Here is a 14,649-nt window from a genome sequence, read left to right on the forward strand (position 1 = left end):
TGGAAGAGGAATTTTATGGAACATTAGAAATGTTTCACTGCAAGAAACCCCAGCTACAGAAATTCATAATTGAATATATGCTGTTTTCCCTATGTGTAAATAATACCTAATAGGTACAGTTATGAATTCACATGTATTATCTAGTTTGATCTCTACACACACCTCAAAAGATCTTTGGGAAGTATTATTGCGTTAATAGCTTTGTTCTCATGGTGATAAATGGGACCTCAGGCAGGCTAATGACATGCCTTAGTTAATGTAGCCAGTGAGTGAACTAGCTGGTACTCCTGTCTCTCTTGTCACCATCAGTGCATGGATGCTCCAGGGAAGAGCAGGTAGGAGTCCTCACTTTGTTCTGAAATGAGTTATAACACTGGTACATTTGGCTCCCTCAGGTTCACCCCTCCTACGTAAGCAGCCCATGAATTGATAGAATTGCATCCATTTTCTGGATAACTTTGAGTTTTTTAGAATAAAATAAGTCTGGCAAATATCTCACCTAAGCGAATGTTAGCTTTTAAGCTCTTAACATGTTGAAGATGAAGGACATGGGCTAGCTCCTTTATTCAGCTGCTCCCACCTTTGCATGTAAATACGTAGAGAAAAATAATTGCATGGAATATAGAATGTCAGAAGATTATTACGTTGTTGAGCCCAACCTCTTCCCCACTGCAAGGATAAGGTCTTTGGCAGATATTTATCCTGTTCACTATTTTAAGAGGCAATTTTGTGGGACAGCAGTAATCCTTCCCGATGTCTTTCTCCAAGTGAACCCAACACTGCCTATTGGTAATTTCCTTTCATTGGTACTTATTCCACTCACTAGAGACCCTCAGAGTTAGTCTAAGTTCTTGCTGTCCTAAAACTTTTCTGCTTAGCTTCATTTTTTCCTCCCCTGTAGATGCTTTAAGTTATTCTTTATGATATGGTTTCCAGACCCTTCCAGGTTCTGGTCCCCTTCATTGGAAGTGTTTGCCAATGCTTCCTTTAAATGCAGAATCCAGAGTTGAATAGACTCATCTAACAGTAAATCAGATCCAGCAGTGGCACTGCGGATATTCTTATTTGACACAATAATTCTATGAATTCTGCTAAAGATTTCATCTGGTACCTTATTATCTTATCATGAGGTTGCCTTTTAGCAACATCTCAAGTAACAGAAGATTATAGATTTTTTTTTTTTACCCCACAAAATTTCTCTTTTACCCAATCTGTACCTTGTGAGCATCAAACCAGTTTTCACTTTGCTCCTTGCTGCAGTTTTTTTTTTTGTGATTCCTATTACATTTTATGATGCTGGTTTCAATCTATATTTTAGTGTTTTGGAGTATGTTTGATTTATTAAATTTTCTCACGTTTGTATTCTTGGCAAATTTTGTAAGCGTACTTTAAATGCCTTCATTCAAGTTGATAAAATGAGTCAGAATTTAACATAGTATTCTATAAAATGCTGCTAGGGACTTCTGTCAATGTTGATAAAAATCCACACACATTCTTTGAGCACATTGTTCAGTTAAGCACAATTTGGTAGGGATGCTCAGACTGTTCCCTAACCCTTTATGGTCATCTTCGGTCCTTGGTTTCTTGCACACTCTCTCACACAGCACAGGTCCCTGACAAAGTTTTGTTGAGTGGTTTGAATATTTCCTTTGTAACAGCTCAGCATTTTGAGTTTTTGACTCTGCAATAAAACACAATAAGTCCTCTTTCAGAGGACAACTCATTTCATTTATCCTTCAGAAAGTTTTTCTCTACTGACTTCAAGCTCGTTAAATCTTAAGTTCTCTGGCTTATGCTTGCGTGTATCACACATCTGAGCACTTTGGGTCCCTTTGTGCTGTTATCTAAAGGTTCATGACTGTAGGTGTCATGAACATGACTGCATGCTATTGTTGTTCAGTCGCTAAGTTGTGTTTCTTTGTGACCCCATGGACTGCAGCATGCCAGGCTTTCTTGTCCTTCACTGTCTCCTGCTGCTGCTAAGTCGCTTCAGTTGTGTCCGACTCTGTGCAACCCCATAGACAGCAGCCCACCAGGCTCCCCCATCCCTGGGATTCTCCAGGCAAGAACACTGGAGTGGGTTGCCATTTCCTTCCCCAATGCATGAAAGTGAAAAGTGAAAGTGAAGTTGTCTAGTTGTGTCCGACTCTTAGCCACCCCATGGACTGCAGCCTACCAGGCTCCTCCGTCCATGGGATTTTCCAGGCGAGAGTACTGGAGTGGGGTGCCATTGCCTTCTCCTCACTATCTCCTGGAGTTAGCTCAAATTCATGTCCACTGATTTGGTGATGCCATCCAACCATCTCGTTCTCTGTGGTCCCCTTCTCCTGCCTTCAATCTTTCCCAGCATCAAGATCTTTTTCCCGTGAGTTGGCTCTTTGCATCAGGTGGCCAAAGTAATGTTGCACAGCAACACCTTTGTTCTTCTTTGTTTTTTTCTGTGCAATGTTCTCTATCATTTCTGCCTCTTCTCATTATATATCACTTGAATGAGATCTTACTTTGTCATATTTGATTGGTTCAAGGTTGTTCTCCTGACACATGCTGAAAGCATCAGAGTCTTTCCCTGAGAATTTTGGAAATTGACATAGGTGACTGGTTCTCTTCAAGAGCCTAATTTTGAGAAGGTTGGGAGTTGTTCAAGGCTGCAGGTATGAAGGCAGAAGATATGAGTAAAAACATCTAAAGAATGGTAGAGAGATAGACAGAGACAAGAGACAGAGAGAGAGAGAGAGAGACAGATGAAACTGCTTCACACAGAAAAGTAGCCACTACAACCTCCTAATGGGATTTGAGTCCCTGGGCCCAGTTTTCCCAAGACCCACCATGTTCCTTGGCATGGGACCTAAAAGACACATTCAGCAAATACTCCTTTTTTGAAGTGAAGTGAAGTGTTAGTTGCTTGGTTGTGTCCAACTCTTTGCAACCCTATGGACTGTAGCTGCTAGGCTCTTCTGTCCATGGAACTCTCTAGGCAAGAGGACAGTGGGTTGCCATTCCCTTCTCCAGGGGATCTTCCTGACCCAGTGATTGAACCTGAGTCTCCTGCATTGCAGGCAGATTCTTTAACATTTGAACCATCAGGGAAGCCCTACTCCTTTCTCAAGCTAGTTATGATAATCATAATTATCATCAATTATGATAGTAAAATTTTATTTGATATTTTGATATTTGATATTTACTTGTTTTGATTTGATATCATAATTCCAAGATTGTTATTGCTTCCACTACATTCAATATTTCTTCAACTTTGGTGAGAATAGAGACCAATATAGTCACAATATGATTCATTCAAAGACTGAAAAACTAAAATCTTTCATGTCCAAGGATGGATTATATAGATTTTCATATTTTTATTTGATAAAATTATCTTCCTTTTATATAAGCATGCAAAAGTGTTATCAGAAAAGATCACTTAAGTATTCCAATATTTAGTTTCTGAACTAAGTATCTGGAAAGAAACTTTCAGGAACATTTTGTCTGAATAAGAATTAATCAGCATGTCAACCATGGTCTAAAAATGCATTTTTATTTTTGTTTTGTACAATGCTTTCAGTCCAGTCAAAGTGTGCCTGAACTGACCTCATGATTTCTGTTTATTGGAGTTCAGTTTAGAGAACATTGATTGCCTAGAAACCATCACTGACCATCTTTTAACATTTCTGCTTTAAACAAGCAATGCAGTGTGAAGCAGTTTTCCTTTAACAACTCAGGCACCCTGTTGTCAAAGCACCATTTTGCATGTAGTTACAGTATGTTTAGCTCCACCTTACCACCTGCCTGGTGTGTATCAATAATAATGATTGGAAATGCCTGCCCACCAAGAAAAAATCAAATATTTGAAAGCCAACTTGAATGATAAACTGTATTTTCAAGCTGAATGTGATGTTTTGAAGCTGGTATGTAACATTCTCTATTTGTTCCTTGAAATACCAATTTAGTAATGAACAGTCCTATTGTATGGCATCTACTTGATGTTGTTTTCTTTCCAGTAAGTATGTGGAAACTGGACATGGATAAGCAGTTATAATGTTAGATTTAAATTTGAGGAAGCAAAGATAAAATTACTACCAAGGAAAGTACTAGGTTGGAGCCAAAGCAGCATTTAAGTAACACATGCTACATAAAATTGTAAAACAAAGGGTCCAACAATGTCAACTGCTTTCTAATACATTGGGTGAATTCTAGGCAGAAATGCAGGCTTCCTAGGAATTTTGAAAATGTATTGAAACGACAGAGTGGGAAAAGCATGTCTTGGCCATTTTTGGTGGCCGTGTCAGGATGTGGGGGTGGAGTTGGAGAGGTGAATTTCAATGTATGCATTGCTTATTGGTTTCCATACTCCTACAGATCTTGTCTTATGTTAGTTTATTATACATTGATTGGGACAACTCTTAACAATTGTTATGATCATCATATTAAATTTAGAAGTATGATTTGAAGCAATAATACAGAAAGTGTTGTTTACTTCCAAACATTTTTAAGATTTTAAAAAGTGAATTATTCAAATAATAAAATAGTAATAGAATAATTAAAAGACACTTTCTCCTTGGAAGAAAGGTTATCATCAACCTAGATAGCAGATCAAAAAGCAGAAACATTACCTTGCCAACAAAGGTTCATCTAGTCAAAGCTATGGTTTCTCCAGTAATCATGTGTGGACATGAGAGGTGGACTATAAAGAAAGCTGAGCACTGAAGAATTGATGCTTTTGAACTGTGGTGTTGGAGAAGACTCTTGAGAGTCCCTTGGACTGCAAGGAGATCCAACCAGTCCATCCTAAAGGAAATCAATCCTGAGTATTCATTGGAAGGACTGATGCTGAAGCTGAAACTCCAATACTTTGGCCACCTGATGTGAAGAACTGAGTCACTGGAAGGACCCTCATGCTGGGAATGATTGAAGGCAGGAGGAGAAGGGGATGACAGAGGATCAGATGGTTGGATGGCATCACCGACTCAATGGACATGAGTTTGAGTAAACTCTGGGAGCTGGTGATGGACAGGGAGGCCTGGTGTGCTGCAGTCCATGGGGTTGCAAAGAGTTGGATACTACTGAGCGACTGAACTGACTGACTGACTGAATAGAATAATAGAAATTTCTGATCACTGATCATCAAAGAATATAGAATCTTTAGGCTTTTGACAGTTTACAGAAAACAGGCAACCACTTGAATGAAGAGAAAAAAATCACTAAGATCATAGTAAGAAAGAAAAGTCAATTAAAATGTATGGGCTCAGAGTAATCATTTTCAGAAAAAAAAAAAAAAAAACTGAAAAACTCAGAAAAATAAGAATCATGCCTGCTCCTTATTCCCCAATCCGTAAGCTGCATTTGACACTTTTTTTTTTTTTTGCTCTATGGGGTTGAGTCTGCTCAGCATCTCCCACTCCCAGTTGTTTATTGTACTTAAATGCAGTGACAAATATTTTCTAGCTAATGGTTGATGTTTGTTTCTCATCTGACTTTGATATATGTAAAGTATGTAAACATATTTTATGTCTCACTTTGGAGAATGATGAGAAGCTTCTTAAAAAAGAAAGAAGTCTAATACTGTGACACCCTTTTTGCACAAGGGACATATTTGTTGGAAAATCCATTTGGATTCCTGGGTCAAACTTGAAGATGCTCTGGTTACTGAAATATTTTAAAAAGTTTTCTAGCAAATTTTGTAACCCACTTAAATGCTGCATCTTAAAAAAAAAAGTTTTATTGTAGAAACCTATATACTGCTTATTTTGCTCAATCTCCCCATTTGTGTTTGCCCATTTCTTTTCTCCATGAGCTCTCTGCTTTTGGTTATTAAATGATTATATGAAATTTCTGTTTCTAGACCAAGACTTAGCATAGTACCCCAGATACAAAATCATCCCTGGATAAATGTTTGAAGTCATTAATGATGGTGATTATGCAATAGACTTTAAGAAAGAAATTGAATAGTTTCACATCTCAATGATTTCTGAGTTTTTTAATGTTCTGCTATGAATGTCAAAACCATGGAGTGAAGATGAAGCTCTGTCAATTTTGTAAGCAACTAGACTTCGCTTCTAGTGTTTGCTATGTTCTAGTGTAACTCATTGCACAAACCATTCTTAAGCTCACTTTATTAGTAAAATAAGAGGAATTGGTTTGGGTGCTGTCTTATTCTGAAAATACATGATCCTAATTTTGTCTCTCAACAATCTTACACCTTTTTGATTCCAAACTTTTTTTTTCCATTTGAGATAGATTCTTTTTGTTTTGTGTGGTTGCACCAGGGCTAGGAGAAATGCAGAGTTTGTCTTACTTGGGGGGACAGCAGGCACAGCTAAAGTGCCCAAGTGAAAGGCCCTCAGTTGTCAGGGCATGGCATGAGCCTACTGAACATCTGGAGGTGGGGGTGGGGAAAGGAATCAGATGGAAGCCACTGGATAAGCTTTCCTTGGCCCACAGATGTGCCCAGGGTGCTGTGTGAGTTATTACATGGGAGAGAAATGCGAGGCCGCAGAACAGTGGAACCACGGAAATATTGATTTCTGTGACTCACAAAGATTCAGCCTTTTTTGTTGTTGTTGTTATAATAAAAACCTTTCTAGCTTCTATTACTGTGCTGAACCCTTTGGAGACAGAGGAAAAGGGAAGAATCAGTGATACTAATCCCCTCTTTATTTAAAATTTTGATATAGTGTTTGTCATGTATATTTTGTATTCATTTCTATTTTTAAAATATGTTTGATTAAAACATTATGTTTCCTGATTGATTACTGAGATTTTGGAGCCCGTTCAATTTTGTACCAAAGGAGGGTACATGACTGAACGCCTCCTATCCTGGCCCTCTGGCCACTCAATAATGATCCCTTGTCTGTGAGTCCTCTCTGCCTCCTAAGTTAACTGGCAAATTGAGAAGAGGGTATCCTTTTGGTTGCACACTGAGAATGTGCCCTCTAGTGAGGTTTTTGCTGTCTGAGAAATTAATACATCAACCAGTTAAAACTCCTCTGCTCGGGACATGTAATGGGCCCAAAAGATGAATAGACTGCAGTTTTCAAAAATGCCATTTCTGGTCCTTTTGGTTGCAATCATGTGCAGTTCACATGCTGAGGACCCATTAAATTGTATACTTAGTGGAGTTATTCTTGAAATTTTTAGACAAAAGATTAATGCAGAAGAAATTCTTTTTCTAGGCAAAGCAAAACCACACCACTAAATGAGACAATCAATCTGCCAGAAGCAGGAAGAACTGCCTGCAATTGCTCTGGGCAATGACATGGGAAAACTCGCTCAGAGAGGGGAAAGGCTGGGAAGTGTAACCGCAGTCTGGGGAGGCGGAAGGGTCTGGGTGATCGCGGGACAGAGAACAACTCCCGGTGTGCTTGCAGGGGGACTAATAATAGGCCTTGGGCATGCTGCCTTCTACCCAACCAAAGCCATGCTTTCCCACAGCCCAATCATGGAAAATGGAAATAATATGAGCTAGTGAACCAGAAGGAGAAACACACACTTAATTACACATCCCCATGTCATAGAAAAAGAAACAAAACAAAAACAAAACCAAGTGTTAAAATAAGAACCATTTTACAATCCATTTATATAAGTCAGCAGGACAGGTTGACGAGATGAAAGATGACAGAGGCTGCCTCCTTGTGATACAAGCAAGTTCCTCATTCCTTCCTTCTCTTTTTTTCTATTTCGAGGCTTAAGGAAAAGTTGCTCACAAAGGGAAGACAACTGCTGGTAGAAATGCAAAATGGTACAGCCACAGTGGAAAATGGCATGATGGTCCCTTAAAAAGTTAAACAGAATTACCATAAAACCCAAATATTCTACTCCTAGGTATTAGGTATAATTCAAAGGAATTGAAAATAGTGACTCAAACAGATAGTTGTGTGCCATGTTTATTGAAGCACTATTTATGATAGCCACAAAGGTGGAAACCAACTCAAATGTCCATCAACAGATGAAAGGACACACAAAATGAGATCTATTCATACAATGGAATATTATTTAACCATAAAAGGAATGGAGTTCTGATAAGTGCTGCAACATGGATGAATCTTAAAAACATTATCCTACATGAAATAAGCCAGACACAAAAGGGCAAATATTGAATAATTACACTTACAAAATATGTAGTGTATGAAAATTCATAGACAGAAAACAGATTAGATATTACCAAGGGCTGAGGGGAAGGGAAATGAATTCTTGTTTAGTGGTAGTTTCCCTTTTAGATGATGAAAAAGTTTTGGAAGTAAATATGATTGTATAACATTGCTGTTGTTTAGTCACTAAGTCCTCTGACTCTTTTGCAACCCCATGGACTGTAGAGTCAGGTTCCTCTGTTCATGGAACTTTCCAGGCAAGAATGCTGGAGTAGGTTGCCATTTCCTACTCCAGGGGATCTTCCCAACCCAGGGATGGAACCCACATCTCCTGCGTCTCCTGTATTGGCAGGCAGATTCTTTACCACTGCATTACCTGCATATTGGGCTTTCCTTGTGGCTCAGCTGGTAAAGAATCTGCCTGCCATGCTGGCGACCTGGGTTTGATCCTGGGTTGGGAAGATCCCGTGGAGAAGGAAAAGGCTACCCACTCCAGTATTTTGACCTGGAGAATTCCACGAACTGTATAGTCCATGGGGTCACAGAGTCGGACACTACTGAGCAACTTTCACTACCTGCATATTATAACTAATGCCACTGAGTTACATTCTTTAAATGATTAAGATAACAAATTCTGTTATACATGGGTTTCCCTGATAGCTCAGTTGGTAAAGAATCTGCCTACAATGCAAGAGACCCTGGCTCTATTCCTGGGTCGGGAAGATCTGCTGGAGAAAGGATCGGCTATCCATGCCACACTTTAAATGATTAAAATACATGTCTTAAATGATTAAAATGACAAATTCTGTTACATATATTTAATTACAAAAAAGAAAAAACAAAATGATAAAAGCAAAAAAAAAAAAAAAAGAAAAAGAAAAACAGGAAAACATAGACTTGTGTGAAATATAGTGTTTCTACATGTTATTCAATCAAAGCCAATTCCTAGACTTGGAAGCCATATTCTCAATTAGATTTGTCCAACTCAACCTACCATGAAGGAGCAGAAAACCAGAGTTCTCCAGAAATTTTTTTTTTCAGGACTAAAAGACATTCTAGAGAAATAAAATGTTATCTAGAGAGGTATTTAATGTGGATTAAAGAACACACACTGCCCATTCTGGTTTCACAAAGCTCTCTCCTCAATTAGGGCTGAGTTATACCCTGGCTAAAGCAAGTCCTACACCTCCTGTTCTTCCTATAGTCTATCAGCAGCAGCACCTCCTAGAAAGGAGGCCTGATCTCTGACTTCCCTGCTCTAGTGTTTTGGACAATTTTTATCCATGGTGGTGACGGTCCAAGGGCTGGCAGTAAAGGAATATAGTGTTTCATAGCTCTTCAAACCAAAAATAGCTGGTATCTTTTGGGCACAATTTTGAAAGTGTTGTGACTCCAAATGTCTGAATTCATTAGAATTTGGGATTTAAAACATTTATGCTATAGATTTTCTGTGATTAGGCTTAAAAAAGAACAGTGTGGCAGGTTATACTTTTTTAAAAATCTCATTTGAATTTGATATCTGTTTATATTCAGTAGGAATATTTGAGAACTAGATAAGAAATTCTGCTTATCTTTTCATTAAATCCAGGTTTCCCCATATTAACCATTTGTTCGCCTTCTTGGATTGCTATAAATATTTGACAGTGTTAAAGTTTTAGTAAAATTATCTCTACTCCTATTCCAGAGCAGACCTCCCAGCTGGTAGTCTATCCAGATTTCACTGAATTCTCAGCTGCTAGAAGCTGAGGCATGTGCGTGCGTGCAAATCGCTTCGGTCGTGTCCGACTCTTTGCGACCCTATGGACTGTAGGCTCCCAGGTTCCTCTGTCCATGGGATTCTCCAGGCAGGAATACTGGAGTGGGCTGTCATGCCCTCCTCCAGGGGATCTTCCTGAATGAGGGATTGAGCCTGTGTCTCTTACATCTCCTGCACTGGCAGATGGATTCTTTATTACCACCACCACCTAGGAGCCATTGTATTTCTTCATATTTACTTGGATACTGGCCTCAGATTTGAAAACCTAAGGAAGAAATATGTCTTTCCTCTGGTGTTGAAACATTTTATTCTCTTTAAACCATACTTAAATCTTTTTTCTCCTTAAAATTTTCCTCGTTATTCTTAGCCCTTGTTATTTTTAGCTTTTTGCCAAGTCCTTGGGTGATTTTCTCCCTTTTTTTCTGAGCTCTTTATGCTCAGAAAGGGTCAAGGGGACTTTATTACTCAGTGAATCATTTATAAGTAATGGTCTCCACCTCAGGTGTAAGAACATGCTGGGTGTCATGTAGGTGAATGTGTAAGCACCTGTGTATGTGTATGTGGACACACATCTCTATTCACTTCCTACAGAGAAACAGGAGCCAGAGAAAATAAAAGCGGGTGGTCTGTGTGAGGTCGGTGCTAGTTGAAACCGAGTTACTGGATAGGGCTGGTGTCTATACTTACACATAAACAGTGACCGAATAATACACTTTTTGTAAAGACATTTCATTTTGGGTCCATTTGGAAGTGTCATAGACACATGTATTAATCTCCAGAGTTGTCTTTTTCAGAAATTTCAAGGGTTTTATTGTTTAGAATGTCTCTGAATGCTCCTTTTGGGTATGATGTTTGATAAACTCTGTCTCCAAATTGAAAATGTTCTGCATGACCCTGTTTAATTTCATGGAGTCTTTAGAAAGGGTTTTGTGTGCACATTGGGTGGTTCAGATAGTATAGAACCTCCCTGCAGTGCAGGGGACCTGGGTTTGATCCCTGAGTCAGGAAGATTCCCCTGGAGATGGAAATGGTAACCCACTCCAGTGTTCTTGCCTGGAAAATCCCATGGACAGAAGAGCCTGGTAGGCTACAGTTCATGGGGTCACAAAGAGTTGGACACGATTGAGCAACTAACACTTTCACTTTCTTTTTCAGTTTGCGAAAACAGCTCATTCAGCTGCTCCAGGTGCTGATGCTGGAGGCCCATACAATTGCAGTTCTAAGTGACACTTCCTGAAACCAAAGACAGTTGCTGTTGAATGAATGAAGGAGTGAATTAGTGAGGAAGTGGTATTTAAAGTGGTCTATTTGTTTTAGAGGAAGATCATGGGGTCCTCCAAGAAGTCTCCCTTAATCTATCACTGAAATGAGATTGCAGGCAGGAGGATGGGAGAGAGCTGAAATATAAATAGGTGAAAGGAGAATGATAGACAAGCAATATTTTTGCATACTGAAGAATGTTCTAGACTGCCAACAAGTCACCAGGAGGGAAGAAATAAACCTGTAGTCTTGGAACCTGTTGCTGTCTGCAGTGAGTTGATTGCATGTTCTTCTAACTCTCCTTCTCGCCTTAGCTCCCTCCCAGATGCAGCTAGTTACTGCCTACACTGCCTTCGATTCTGTCTGCTTGCCATGCATTCTTACTCCTTCTCAGAGGAACTTAATCTGGGCCCCTGCCCTGCTGAACTCAGCGTCATGGGACTATCATTCAAAGTGGCCCTACTTACTATTTACAATAGCCTAAATGTCCATTGACAGAAGAATGGATAAAGAAAATGTGGTACATATATACAGTGGAATATTACTCAGCCATAAAAAAGAACAAAATTGGGTCATTTGTAGTGATGAGGAAGGACCTACAGTCTGTCATACAGAGTGAAGTAAGTCAGAAAAACAAATATCATATATTAACACATGTATGTGGAATCTGAAAACTGGTACAGATGAAGCTATTTGCAGGGCAGGAATAGAGCTGCAGACACAGAGGACAGACAGGCGGCTGGTGGGGGGAGGGGAGGGTGGTGGGGGGAGGGGAGGCAGGCGTGAACCAGGAGAGCAGCGCTGCCCGGTAAACAAATCCCAGGTATAAACAGAGTTAGTGGGAGGTTTCCCTATGCCAAAGAGAACTCAGCTTGGTGCTCTGTGATGGCCCAGAGAGGTGGGGTGGAGCGGGGAGGAAGGCTCAAGAGGCAATGGGGTATGTGTATGCTTACAGCTGGCTCATGTTGCACGGCAGACTGACAGCATTGTGCAGCAATTATACTCCAAGAAGGAATAAATATAACCGTCACCACAAAAAATAAATAAAAACTAAAGTAAAGTCAAACTGCATGTCAAGGTGCCCCTCTGTCCTTGGGTCGAGCACAAACTAAATAAAAACTAAAGTAAAGTCAAATTGCATCTCAAGGTGCCCCTCTGTCCTCGGGTCGAGCACAAACTCAAGATGGAGCCTTCCTCCTTGATCTGCATTTGGTTCTGAGTGACAGAGGGACAGCTGAGCAGGCCTGGAACTCATTCTTCAGGATGGAGGCTGTGAAGGCGCTGTCCATTCATTCCTAAATCCCTGCGACTGCCTGGATTCTGGTTTTTTTTTTTCAGAGAAAGATCCTATACACCAGGTTCCTGTTAGTTCTTTCTTCTACACGTGGCAATGCATCAATGTGTGTTTCAGTGCTGTCTCCTGGTTCATCCCACTCTCTCCTCCGTCTGCCCCTCTGTGCCCAGGAGGTTGTCCCCTACATCTGCATATCTGTTTCTGCCCTGGTACTAACTCATTTGTACCATTTTTCTAGACTCCACATACATGCATTAATATATGGTTTATTCTTAGTCTACGGCCTCAGAATGCTCTGCGCTCTGCCCGGGTCTCAGCCGGAAAACCCCTTCCATTGCAGTTCCATGTGTGTGCTGCAGTCACCTGCCCTGGCTCCTTTACGGGCGCTGGTTGGAGTCAGATAGAGACAGGGCGCTGGTTGGAGTCAGATAGAGACAGGCATGTCATACCGCCTGCACACTCCTTCCCCCTTCGCCCCTCTTTGCTACTGCGCCCTAAAAGGGGAAGAGCTGAGTCCATTCATCACATAGAGGGCAGATACTGGGGGCATAGAGAAGCACCAGCAATTACAACGTTGAGTCCACACGTATCACTTACTCTGGGAATGCTCAATCTTTCAGCATGCAAATGCCTCAGCGCTACACGTGTGGTTTTTGTTCCATGTAATTTCAACAATTGTGTAATATTATAAACATCAATTGAATATCTGTGTTTTCATGAAAGTAAGGTCCCGCTTTTATGCAAATACTAACCAAGTAGTTTAGAAAACCGAAAGACGTAACAAAGAAAATAAGACCTGTGGGCAGATGGTTTCTGAAATTATATGTTTTTCTGTGAAGCATTAGGTGTTTTAAAAGCATTAATGCTGATCTTTCTTCTGGGATGTGGGTGTATAATATAAGATAAAACACTTTCCTTGCAGAATGCAAAGTTTACCTTGCCAAGTACTTAATTTATAATGACTTTTTTTCTGTTAAAATATTTCCTCAAATAATTTTTAGTAATTTTTCATGGAGTGGGGGATATTCTAGAAAGACTCTTTCAGGACTGAAAGAAGCTTGAGAGAATTATCCAGAGCAGAATGAAATACATTTTATTAAAGAATTCCTCCTTAAAAGGAAATTCTATAACTTCTCTTATGGACCCTTTGTAAAGTTTTTCAGCTGCTCTTTCAGAAAGTTAATTTTCATTTTTGATCTAAATATCTCATGTTGTACATCCAAGCTGTTATTTTATTTTTCCTAAAATGAAGAAGAGTCAGGAACCACATTCTGGGTAAGGCCTTTCATGGGTATTACATGGCCAGCTAAAATTCTCTCTTAACATGAACAGAAGCATTTCTTTTCTGACAGGCATGTTGTAAAAACAACTAGCTCTGGGACTTCCCAGGTGATGCTAGTGGTAAATAACCTGCCTGCCAATGCAGGAGACGGAGGAGCCCCCAGTTTGATCCCTGGGTTGGGAAGATCCCCAGAGGAGGGCATGGCAACCCACTCCAGTATTCTTGCCTGGAGAACCCCCGTGGACAGAGGAGCCTGGCGGACTACAGTCCACCAGGTCACAAAGAGTCAGACACTACTGAAGTGACTTTTAACACGCACACACGCCCCGCCCATCTTCCCATCCCCCTATTTCTTCTAAGTGGTGGAGATGGAAGTGGGCACATCATGGAACAGAGAAGAGTTACTGTGCTCATGCTCAGGGCAGGATTCCTGGTTTTGGACCCCACCATTGTGATTGATTTTTAGATCATAGTGACATGATGTTGAGAAGTCAATTTGGCGTCCAGGCTGACCTCTACATGGCTTTCTTCTCTCGATGGCCCTGTCCCCGCACATGAGGCCGTCCGGCTGGTTGCCCACACAGTGGGTCAGTGTGGGTGGACTGGCCTCATCAGGCTGCCAGTGAGAGGTACCTGTGTGGACGCCTGGCCCTCCCACACCATCCTGCGTCTCTCGCCAAATTAATCGCTTCATAGAAAATCACCACTGTCTTTGCCAAAGCTGTTTCGCTTGTGAAGGACTCTGAAGGGGGCTTCCAAATTGGGGCTTCAGTTCGCCCTCATCTTTTAAGTGTAGAATACCACTTTCTTTCGCTCAGATGTGCTCCTCTTTGGTATCCTCTCTTTGACTGGTGTGGACCACTTTTTAACAAATGCATCTCCATATGACAGAATTCTCAAACCCTGTTAAGATAGATGTCAACTGCACGTGGAAGGCCTGTGGTCTTTATTTTACCACCAAGGCCAAGAGACACGAGAA

This window comes from Odocoileus virginianus, chromosome 12 (assembly GCF_023699985.2).
Source record: "Odocoileus virginianus isolate 20LAN1187 ecotype Illinois chromosome 12, Ovbor_1.2, whole genome shotgun sequence".
NCBI lineage: Eukaryota > Metazoa > Chordata > Mammalia > Artiodactyla > Cervidae > Odocoileus > Odocoileus virginianus.